This window comes from Podarcis raffonei, chromosome 4 (genome assembly GCF_027172205.1).
Source record: "Podarcis raffonei isolate rPodRaf1 chromosome 4, rPodRaf1.pri, whole genome shotgun sequence".
Taxonomy (NCBI): domain Eukaryota; kingdom Metazoa; phylum Chordata; class Lepidosauria; order Squamata; family Lacertidae; genus Podarcis; species Podarcis raffonei.
Window position 1 is genome coordinate 43,494,181 of NC_070605.1, and position 12,113 is coordinate 43,506,293.

Consider the following 12,113-nt stretch of genomic DNA (forward strand, 5'->3'; position numbering starts at 1 on the left):
TGACAATCTCAACTTTGAATTTTATTTATTGTTTATGAGTACTTTTGTTATGTTGTCGTTACGTATTTTCTTCATGTAGTTAGCCACCTTGAGCATGGTTTGAATTGTGAAAAGGCAGCACACAAATAAAATTATGTATGTATGTATTTATCCAGTTGCCCTATAGTGATAGCTCAATCCTATATTTTCTGTTTAAATTGGTTTCACAAGCAGCAGCCTTGTTCACAAAAAGCCAGAAGTGTACAATGATTACTCCTGAAATAATATTATTTTCCTAGCATTTAAAATTCCCCCATCACCTTTGAATCAAGGAGATGAAAACTCATTTATTAGTTTCCACAGTATCCCTGCATGTGCATGATTCAGTTCCAAATGACAGACTTAATATCTTGTATTGTTTCAGAAAGCCTCTCCAAAAGAGGAGATTTCACCCTCATCAGATAAAATATTCAAAGAGGATGTTTCCCACTTTTCAATTGTTCCAAACTGAGAACTTATCATTGTTCATATTGCTAAGTTAATGAGGCATAGAGGTCCCTTATCAACTTCTTGCAGAGTTTTTGGTATTAGCAAGAGAGCTGGAACAATGTGTGAATGCAGCCTTTCTTTCACATGTCCTTTGATCATTGCTAGAAATTGAATTCTCAGCTAAGAATCTGGCTCAAGGTGATGACTTGAGAAGTGACTCTGCGAGTCTATAGTACTTTGTAAGAATACTCTATGGGCATAATCCAGCCAAGGGGAATAACTTTTCTGTTCTAGTCCCATGGCAGAGTCAAACCTATACTATTCTCCCTGCCATTGTAAAAAAGGGCTAAGAAGCACTTAATTTTGGGTGGTGCCCTATGTGAGTACTGTGCTGGTATGTTGTTTTATTTCCGAGAGGATGAGTGGTTAATCACAATGTTTCATTTCACTTGTTTGTTTTTACCTTTCCATTTAGCTGTTTGTTCCAGAATCTCAGTTTGGATGCCACATGCTATGCATTTTAACTCAGAAGCGAGAAAAGAAAATGTTCAGAAGGGGTTATTACCAGGTAAGTGGGCACAGGATTGCAACCTTAAAGTATCTCTGTGACATAGCCTAACTCAGATATCTCTTCAAAATAGGAGTCAACCTATTAGTTTTTTCAATTTATTTTTTCACTAAAATGGGCTGCTTATATTTTTAAGGGGGGGAAACCCAAGTCCCCTGCAAACTGTTGGATGCTCCTGATTGGAGTAAAACACTCCTTCAAGGTGAAATAGCAGAGAGCTGAAGGTGATTTTCAAGAGAAACCCATGTGGACCCCAATCAGGATTGAGAGCACGTACTAGACTGGGATCCTAGGACTGTTCTTTCTTTCTTTTTTAAAAAAAATAGCCAATACAGTTTTTAAAGGCATATAACATGAGTAATTTGGTCCTAAATTGTACTGTTTTGTGAATTAATTAAAGGGGCACAGCAATCTTCATTTACTTAAAGCAAGATTCATAAAAAGTCCAGCCATTCTAAGCTTCAAATTGTTTAAGAAAAAAGGGCACCTGTTGAATTAAAAAGTTGAACCTTGGAGTGAATGATATCTCTGGTGAGGTCTAGAAGTGTGCCAAATTTCAAATTGATCTGATAAAAATTGCCACAGCAAGTTAAAAAGTTCTGACAAATGAGGCATTCAATCTTCTAATTTAATTTTTAAATTTAACTCTTTAATTTTTAATTTAACTTAAAGCCTATGGCAGCAATTGCTGGCAAAGTTAGACAGTGCATGCTCAGTTGGATTCTGAAGCTAGAATGCTGCCAGTCACCAAGTGGATGCTATGCACAATGCTTATTTCTTAGGAAATGGGAGGGGACATGGAATACACAAGTAGGGTAAGAGAAGAGATTGGGATCTTCTACTGAGTTTCTGAAAGCTGAAATGCAGCATGAGGACCCTACTTCCTGCTATTCCTTTCTGTGTGCAAGTGGTGGGAAAAGGACATGCCAGAACCCTAACCCTAACCCTTAAAGGACATGCAAGAATCAAGGTCTCTTGTGGCATTCTGGCTTTAGTAAAGGGCTTCTGGGGGACAAGGAAAGGCATGCAAGGAATGCTCCTGGAGGCCGTGGCTGTCAGCTGCTGCCCCATGCAACTTACCCTTGTAGGCATGTACCCTTGTAGCCTCTTATAATAGAAAATCCTTCACTGTGGAGCAGTGATTGAAGTAGCAGCAGAATAAAAGAGATGGTGAAATTTGTAGTAAGGTAACAAAAGATAGAAAGAAGGAAACTAGAGAGAGCTGGAGGAGTCTCTTGTACAGATATAATTTCTTAATCAGCTGAAAAAAGAAATGATTCATGTGTGGTATAGTAGGCAGAGGTGGCCCGACAATGTTTCTGCACATGAGACAAAAATCCCACCGCTGCCCCCACAATGGAGTGCATCTGAGGCTCTTCAAGGGCTTCCACTCAAAGAAAAGCCCTTGCAAAGCCTCACCACCAGGCAGCGGTGGTGGGGCAAACTCCGCAAGGGCATCTGGAACATCCCATTCTCGTTGAAACTTGACGAGAGCGGGCCGTTGAAGAGCTTTGGCGCTGACCTTCCTCTGACTTCCAAGGGGTCAGGGCTATACCAGCGTCTGATGTGGTGGGGAAGATGGGCAACACCTCTTGTGTTTCTGCTTCCTGAGGCAGCTGCTTCACCCTGCCTCATCTGTGGGCCGCCTCTGGCAGTGGGTAGACTTGGAAGAGGGAGAATGAACTCTGCTCAGCTATGAAGCTCACTGGGTGACCTTGGGATGGTCATTTTTGCTCATTCTCACCTATACAACAAGATTGTTGTGAAGATAAACAGGGACAGGTGAATAATCGTGAACTTTCATTTTAGATATCTCTCGCTGCCATAAACAGTGCCACACAAACACACCTTTTTATAATACAGAACAAGGAAGCCTTCTGAATAACTCAAAAGTTGAATCACTAATGGCTTTTGCTTTTTGCGCAAAATAATAATAATTACAATTCCACTATTATTCTTTAGATTGTTTCAATGATCAGACATGGCTACCTGCAGTTATTGGTTCTTTGAGAAAAAGGTAAATGTGTGCCTTCCAATGAAATGATTACTATCAGTTAAGTATTTGTAATTCTGTCTCTCTTTTAAATTGACTTTGCCAGAAAACAGATTCAAATCCCTTGCGAAGAGCGTGGGATTGCCAACATGAAAACAACAAGTTTCTTTTTCAAAAACCAGGGAGATTCAAAGATAAAAAGCCTGTAATTTAAGACCAGAATGATGCACAGCGTGACAAATTGTTCTTTCTGACTAACACTTCCTTCACCCAAACCTTGCCTTGGTCTTTCAGGTGAGGAAGGATGACCTGGGACCAGCAAAGATGCTGGTGTTGTTATTGTTTAGATTTCTTACCTGCACTTCTCCATGAGGTCCCAGGTGAGGTTACAGCAATACAACAATAAAATATAAAAAACAGTTAAATTTATTGCCCTTCTGCACTGCCTTATGCAACATCTAAGCCAAGGATGGGGAACCTTTGGCTCTCTGGAGGTTGTTGGACTCACCCCCCCCCCATGAAGGTTTTGCTGCAAGTTATTTTTAACTGATTTATTGTATGGGTGGGGTGTGTGGAATCTAGGTTTTCATCTTCATATGTTTTCTAAATCAGGCCCACTGTGAGTCAAATTGCACATGTTAGATATTGACAATATATCAACAGAAGGGCGTTAGGAGACATTATTGCTAAGGATTTTGCTAGGTCATTTTGACACAAAGTGCTATAAAGCCAAAGTCTTAGGAACAGCTCTTAAATACGGAAGATTTTGAAGTATGATATGAATAATTGCTCAATAAAAACCTTATGAAAGAAACAACACTTTCGCAATAATTTCTTGGAAGCTTTGGGCAAAACAGAATTGCCTTTGCTACCTTTCATGTTCCTCTGCTTCAGCAGCAAAAACCAAACCAAACACTGGCAAGCAAATTACATCTATGCCAGGGACAGTCTTTATTTATATATGAAAAAGCTCATTGTCTTTTAAAAACCTGTAGGCAGGTAGTCAGCTGGCTAAGTTTTCTTTCCTCTGTATAATCCATTTTCCCCCCTTTTAATGTGATGACAGCTTATTAAGAAATCCAAACAGAAAGTGGGAGGGAGAGAGGGAGAGAGAGAGAGAGAGAGAAACAGAGGGTGCAAAAAGAAAAGTCAATTCATTGCAAGCGAAGCCAGGCTGAGTTCCTGTGGGAAAAGTACCTTATATCACATTCATGCCTCTGTGCGACAAGATGCTAAGCTGACTTTCTCTGCATGAAAAGGCATATTGAGCTCCCTAACGGCATCAAGTGCTCCAAAACATAGGCAGCAGGTTGAGGGGGTGTGGTAGAAGCCCATGGTCTTTAGAAAGAGCAATACACTTAATCTCAAAAGGTTCTCAACACACAAACAGTACCTGTCTGAAGTTTTCCTCCCCCAACTCAGTGCAAAAGCAAGAAAAGGGAAGGAAGAGTTAAGAGGGCAGGAAAAATATACAAGGTGGTATGTTTAGGAATAAAAGCTAAACACACCCATGTGTTAAGGCATGGCCCATTTCAAAGTAGTGAGCACCAACGGGCTTTGCTGTTTCACTACAGCTATTTGTATGTGCACTGAGCAGCATGCAGCAAATAACAACCCCGGCTCCAGGATGAGCAGGCAAAGGTCCCGCAAAGACTGCAGCCCTAGGCACACTTGGTGGGGAGTCAGTCTCTCAGCAGGACATGCATCAGAATCATGCTACAATATAAACAGTACCAAAACACCCAGACCAAGACTGGAGAAGGCAACAGAGGGAAAATTAAAGGGAGCAGGAATTCCTGTTTATATTGTCTGAATGCCACCTTCTCCCCAGAGAGCCTTCCTTAAGCTTTCCAAAGTCACAGTGCAGCTTCTTAGTTCTGATTTAAACTGGCGTTCCCGATGCAACAGAGGACAGGACTTCAGTACTGCCTACAGGTATGTAGGAAAGTGAGTTTTGGCAGGCACAGCTTCTTATGTCACAGTGCCATGAGAATGAGAAGAGCGTCACTTAGTGCAACTCCCTCCTCCGTACCAAAGGCACAACAGCCTTGTCCTCTGCTGCATCAGGTCACCTGGAAACCATTTTGCCTAATGCTGCCCACTGGAAGCCCCAATGGCCATCCTTCTCTATGTCCACCACCCCCTAAAGGCATTCTAGCAGAGCCCTTGGCAGTGTAGCCAGCCAGCCAGCCAGCCAGCCAGGTTTTCTACAGGCTAGCACTGAGCAAAAAGCATGCACAGGTAGAGGCTCAAAAGCGTCCCACTGCGGAGCACGCACATCTCACCTCCAGGCTTGGTCCGCTCATCCCATGCCAAGGAAATGATCTTCAGTTTGGCATCTCCAGTCAGCAGCACCAGGCTTGAGAGTCCCTAAAGGCAATGGTATAATAGTCCAGTCTGTGAAGAGGGTGGCACCTCTGTAAACAGCAACTGAAGTGAAGTGTAGCAGTAAAAGCAGCTGAGACGACTCTGGCTCAGGAACTGCAGCCGGCACGGCTTCTTCTATTGTTTCATAGAATAAGGAGAGCCAAACTAGGTTCTCTCACCGCCACCTGCTGGATATTTAAATCACTACTCCATCAAATACTATCGGTTCCTAAGTAATACACTTACTCCTGAGAAAGCCCCCGAGAGCTATAGCGAGCACCAAGTGCCGCTCCCGTTTACATCACAAATCACTTTCAAAGTAGAGGATGTCATGCAGGAATGCATGAAGGTTTGTAACTGTCGGTGGCAGTTCACTATTACAATCCTGCCACCCAGGATCTGTAATCTCATCCACATCACAGAATCTCATCACCCTTCAGCCACCTGAGCAAGTAGTCCAAAGAATCACCAAAACTCAAAACTCACCTGCCAGTTTCTTCATGTTTGCTTCTTTAATCCTGGAATATCTGTTGCTTCTGAAATTCCAAGGATCAAATCTGAATCTATATTCACATGAGTCACGTTTCTTCAATTTTGTATTGTTCAGATCTTTGGTAAACTGCTTTGAGAGTCTCCTGGCGCAATAAATTGGAATATAAGTATTCTAAAGAAATAAATATCACCTGCTTTTCATATCTTAGAATCCTTTAGACCCCAGAAACATACCTGTGTTTCTTCAGGTCATTAGACCCAAACTCATCAGTCAAAATGACTTAGGGATGATGGGAGTTGTAGTCCAACAACACCTGCGAAGCCACAGGTTCACCACCTCTGCTTTAAAGAAAAAACTGACATGCTGTACTAGTGAGAAGCAAAATTCTATTTTCCTATTAGCTAATCATTTAACATTTAACATAATATCTCCACCCACCCACTCTAGCACAGTATTAGCAATCCAATATTTTCAAAGGAATGGCAGCAAAATACTCCTATTTTCCTAAAAAAAAAGAGAGTTGAAATCACCTTAATTTCCTTCTACAAGGCAGTTTGTCAATATATTTTTTAGGTTTTAATGTAAACATCCATTTCTATTCAATACTCTGTTACTGCACTCACAATATCCCTTCTATCTTTCTTTATCCATTCTGGCAATTTCAGTGGAAGAACATCTCCTCCTTTTAATAGCCTCAGACAACAATTTTGGTAATTGCAGGCTTATTTGCTGGTTATGCAGTCTGTTCCAATCGCTGTAAAATATCTCCAAGTTTGGATGACCTGGAAGTCTTTTCTGCATGATTTGCCTGCCATGTCATTTCTCATATGCCTCCTGCATCATCAGCACACCCTGCCTTGTTTACAACAAGGGGAAGACTTTTTATCCCATTTCCCTCCTCCTAATTCTGGTAGGCAATTCATGGTACTCTTCAGATGTTGTCAGACTACAACTTCCTTAGCTCCAGCCAGCCTGTGTGATCGTCAAGTATGATGGAAGTTGAAGTCCAGCAAATCTGAAGGGCACTTTAGAATTTCTTAATAATTTCAGTGGGTGAAGGATTGAGCTTGCTTCATTATTGTGAGGTGGCCAAGAGGTAGTGTTTGCCATTTACTTTCAATTAAACATTTTTTCAGTGCTCTGCAACCTGCCAGGCTCAACTGAAGACACCCATCAAGGTTTCCGTGGGCTTTCACTGAAGCATAAGAACTTGGAGAGGCCAGCTGCCAGGTGCCTAAGATCAGTATGATAACTGATTTTGTATTTAAGAAAGTAGTTTCTTTTAGCTTACATTCCCACCCCCTTCCACACACACACACACACACACACACACACACACACACACTGATTTATTTAAAAGTAAAAAGCCATTGCATAAATAATGATAATGATAAAATAGCTGTTAGGTCAGGAGAATAGTAGGCAGCCTTCCCAGATCTCTGAACTTGTAGAAAAAACTAGCTAAGGACATCATGGGTTTTTCAGGAAGAATGGGCAACCAGAAGGCTGTATAATGCAGACTGCTGGAGATAGAATTTGCATAATGAAGGTTCTTGGCCACCTCGAAAGCAAGGTAAGTGCAACAAAAACCCCTGCACCCACCCATTAGAATTTCACCAGAATTGTCTCACACCTTTCATAATTTTTGAATGCAAATTCTTTTTTTCATTAATTAGTGGACCACCATAAAAACCCACACACAATAAATCATGAGCAGAGCATTAGTTGCTTCTGTTCTATTAAAAGGACCTGAATGTTCCCAATACATTGGTACCTTGGTTCTCAAACTTAATCTGTTCCAGAAGTCTGTTCCAAAACCAAAGCGTTCCAAAACCAAGGTGCACTTTCCCACAGAGAGTAATGCAAAAAGGATTAATCCATTCCAGACTTTTTAAAACAACCCCTAAAACAGCAATTTAACATGAATTTTACTATCTAATAAGACCATTGATCCATAAAATGAAAGCAATAAACAGTGTACTACAGTCACTCACTCACTCACTCACTCAATCAATCAATCAGTAGCTGAACTGGATTCCACACAGTCGCAAAAACAAAAACGCAAAATAAATAGCAAAAACAGACAGACCTCAGCATAACACTCAAAACGGAAGCGCGGCACTCAAATTAGAAGTGTAACACTCAAAACGGAGCACATTTGGCTTCTGAAAAAAGTTCACAAACCGGAACACTTACTTCCAGGTCTGCAGTGTTTGGGTTCCAAGTTGTTTGAGTCCCAAGGCGTATGAGAACCAAGGTACCATTGTAAAGGGATGGCTGAACAGTGCTGCTGCTGGAAGGGAAAAGCTGTAGCTCAGTGATGGGAGAACTCTAGGCCAAAACCCCAGAGGGTTGTTGCTAGTCAGTGTCAGCAGCATTGAGATAAATAGACCAACAGTCTAACTCAGCATGTCATATTCCCACGTTCCTGTGGGCGTAACTACCATTTCAGTGATGACAAGACAACAAGGGCAGTGTGTATCAAGTCAGAACCCAAGAACCATGATTCTGACAACTGAAAGACAGTTCAGCTGTGACCCCGTCCTCCTGGGCCAGGCGCTACACTGTGAGAGAAGCCAGGGCAGACACGTTCATCATGCCTTGGTGCCCTTCCACATGCCCTGTTGCAAAATAGGCTCTCCTGTGGGTTGCAACAGAAACACCATCTCTCTCAAGTCCTGCTGACTCAAGTATCCCCCGTGCAACGTCTGGAGGGGGAGAATCACACTTACTGGCAAGTTTCATGAGGGGGTGGTCGAGAAATGCAGTTTTCCGCAAATTACATTGTGCTGTCTCCCAGATGGCATACTGATGGGCAGGCTAAATAACCACCTGCTGGTATCGAGATGGTTGCTCCTCCGTTTGCTGAAAGTTTTCTGCCTGTCTCTGCATTAGTGAAAATGTTAAATCCCTTAAGAATAAACCTCAGCATTTCCCCAAGTATATTTAGCACTGTCTTTGTTCAAAGTTTTATTTTTTTTTGGTATCATTTACAAATAGATTTTTATAGGGAGAAAGTTTTTTTTAAAAAACAAACAAACAGAAAAAGACAACTTACTGAGTCACCTCCATTAGACATTGACTAGTTTCTCCCAGGTTTGCAGAAGTACATATTTGTCTAGCCCAGGCTGCCTCAATTAGTCAGTTGGTTTCCTTTTCCTGAGGAGAAAGCTTGAGGTCATACTTCAGACCTCCGCATTCCTAATTTATTTTGACAGAATCCATATGTTAGATTTTCTGAGTTACTTGTTACAATATCATCTAACTTTTGTCAATTTCTACCCATCTACCCACAGCAATTTCTGCCTTTTTCAGACATAGCATACAGACAATGCTGAACAGATGTAAATTTAGACTCAACCATGACCTTATGTTTACCTCCCGCTTACCCTCTTTTGATAATCTGTTACTTCTTAATGTGGTGATCCAGCCCTGCTGTGTTTGCCAGCCCCCCTAAGGAGGGGCCTGAAGTTCTCTCTCCAAGTCCTGTCCTGATAGCACAACTACTTATGTCCCTACCCGGCCAGTGCCTAAACCTGCTTTTTTCCTTCTCCCTTGCAATCCCATTTCCTTTTATGTCATGATTTTATATTGCAAGCCTAATACCAGGGACTGGCTTTCTCTTTTTTTAAAACAAAAACAAAGAGTGACCAGTAAGCCTCTGTAGGAGACTTTTTGGCTGAAGAATGGGTTAAGGTAAAGGTAAAGGGACCCCTGATCATTTGGTCCAGTCGTGACCGACTCTGGGGTTCCGGTGCTCATATTGCTTTATTGGCCAAGGGAGCCGGCGTACAGCTTCTGGGTCATGTGGCCAGCATGAGTAAGCCGCTTTTGGCAAACTAGAGCAGCGCATGGAAACACCATTTTCCTTCCCGCCGGAGTGGCACCTATTTATCTACTTGCACTTTGACGTGCTTTCGAACTGCTAGGTTGGCAGGAGCAGGGACCGAGCAATGGGAGCTCACCCTGTCGCAGAGAGTTGAACCGCCTACCTTCTGATCGGCAAGTCCTAGGCTCTGTGGGTTAACCTACAGCGCCACTCGCGTCCCAAAGAATGGGTTAAAAATGCGTTAAATGAACAAATAATAGAAAAGCCTGTTCCCTTGATCCTGCCACCTATTCAGCCATCACACCTCTGCTACCCTTCATCTGTGCCTTTGTAATTATTTACTCCTACAACCCATACCCTCTCATCTACCTCCTGAATTCATACCATTCTCCATAGCAGATACCCCTGTTCATTTTGAAAAGATCTTCATTCCCTTAAGTATCCCCTGTTATTGTTACTTACAAGCATCAGTGACTCAGTATGGCTCTCCTTTGCTTTTATTTTAGCACTGAACTTAACCAAGGCTTTGGCGGCTTGCTACTGAATTCTCTCTCTTGCTCTCTCTCTGAAAAGTTCAGGTTATTAATGAGAAAGGTACATAGCATTGTTCAGCAGTTTCTGGCGACGTATATAGGGCACACGTAATTTTTTTTTCAGTGAACATTTTAGGAACCCAGGAAGATGACTTTTACTGAGTCAGGACATTAAGTCTGGCTCAGCATTGTCTACACTGACTGAAAGCAGCTCTCCAGAGTACCAGACAGGAGTCTTTCCCCAACCCCAACTTGGAGATATTGGGGTTCGAACCTGGTACTTTCTGAATGCAAAGCCTGTTGCTCCACATCTATACTACCACTGATCCTGTGGTCTGGTCAGCTGCAAGATTGCTTTCTTTTCATTTTCTACCCAAACTCCCACAATGCTCTGCTTCCTCTGTCAGGCCTTTTCTATTCTGGTTTTTGTAGGGCCTTCCTTGACGGAGCATCCTGGCTTCTGTGCTTCACAAAGAAGAGTTGTGAATGTCTAAAGCTGTCGCAGACTGAATGTGCAGAAGTTGTTTCAACTAAAGATGTCATTTCCCCTTCAAATATATGTAATATGAAAAGGATACTTGCAGCCTGTGAATGTGCTGCCAACTCTCTTTATATTAATGCCTCTCTCAGCTGCCAGTCTTGTCTCTCTCCCTGCTCACTTGATGGCTTGGCTGTACCGCTGCCTCCTCCTCCGCCTGGGAAACGAAGAGCCAGACTAAGCCTGAGAGGTGAAATGTCTGCATCTACTATCAAATACCACCGGCTCTGAGGGCCCAATAATTATGGGGTAGAAAACCTTTTTCAGCCCAAGGTCCACATTCCCCTCAGAGCTACATTCCAAGGGCCGCATGCCTGAGGTGAGTGGAGAAAGCGGGTGAAACAACAATTGTAAATTTTTATCTTCGCACAGTTGGCTAACTTCTACACACATTCACACACCCCTTTCGAGGCAAGCAAGGAGCAGTATTAGAGTTCACAGATACATTCTAGCCAGGAAAAAAAATATTTGGGCTGCAAAGCAGAGCCAGTAACAGGTGGGGGGGCGGCGGTTCAAGAGAGCAAGAAAGAGATTTCTGGGGGGCTACATGGATTTGGCCTCAGTGCTGAGGTTCCTCACCCCTGCAGTAAAAATGTGTGAGTATGTGTGTGAGTGAGGATTTAGTTTTTCTCTCCCCTGAGAAAAATCCCTCTAGTGAGGTAGGAGAGCTGAAAATAATGCCAACATATTTCACATCTGGCAACCAATGTTCCCCTTTGGTTTTGGATAGTACATAGGTAAAAAAGGTAAAGTAAAGGTACCCCTGACCATTAGGTCTAGTCGTGGCTGACTCTGGGGTTGCGGCGCTCATCTCGCTTTATTGGCCGAGGGAGCCGGCGTACAGCTTCCGGGTCATGTGGCGAACCATGTGGGTCATGGCGAACCAGAGCAGCGCACAGAAATGCCGTTTACCTTCCCGCCGGAGCTGTACCTATTTATCTCCTTGCACTTTGATGTGCTTTTGAACTGCTAGGTTGGCAGGAGCAGGGACCGAGCAATGGGAGCTCACCCCGTTGTGGGGATTCGAACCGCCGACCTTCTGATCAGCAAGCCCTAGGCTCTGTGGTTTAACCCACAGCGCCACCCGCGTCCCAGTACATGGGTAGGTGAGTCTAAAAAGCCCGGGACACAAATTTCCACAGCCCTCTAATGGCTATGGTGGTTCATTTACCAGAAGTAATGTATTTAGCTTTAACTCTGGAAGTGTATACTCAATTCTGACCAAACTAAGCCTCCTAGAGCAAAAAATACAAAGGAGGCTTTGTGTGAGAGGCCAGGACTCATTGTTTCATTTTACACTTTGATTATATGCTCTTCAGCAAGA

General features: G+C 42.8%; 1 protein-coding gene across 1 annotated transcript in view; it reads right to left on the reverse strand.

Annotated features, from left to right (window-relative positions):
- The window catches only part of HTR1F (5-hydroxytryptamine receptor 1F), a 98,450-nt gene extending 92,914 nt beyond the window's left edge, over positions 1-5,536 (reverse strand). The window contains exon 1 of the mRNA XM_053386455.1: positions 5,315-5,536. The gene's annotated coding sequence lies outside the window, so the exon portion shown is untranslated. The remainder of the gene's footprint in view (positions 1-5,314) is intronic.
- Positions 5,537-12,113: the final 6,577 nt, after the last annotated feature.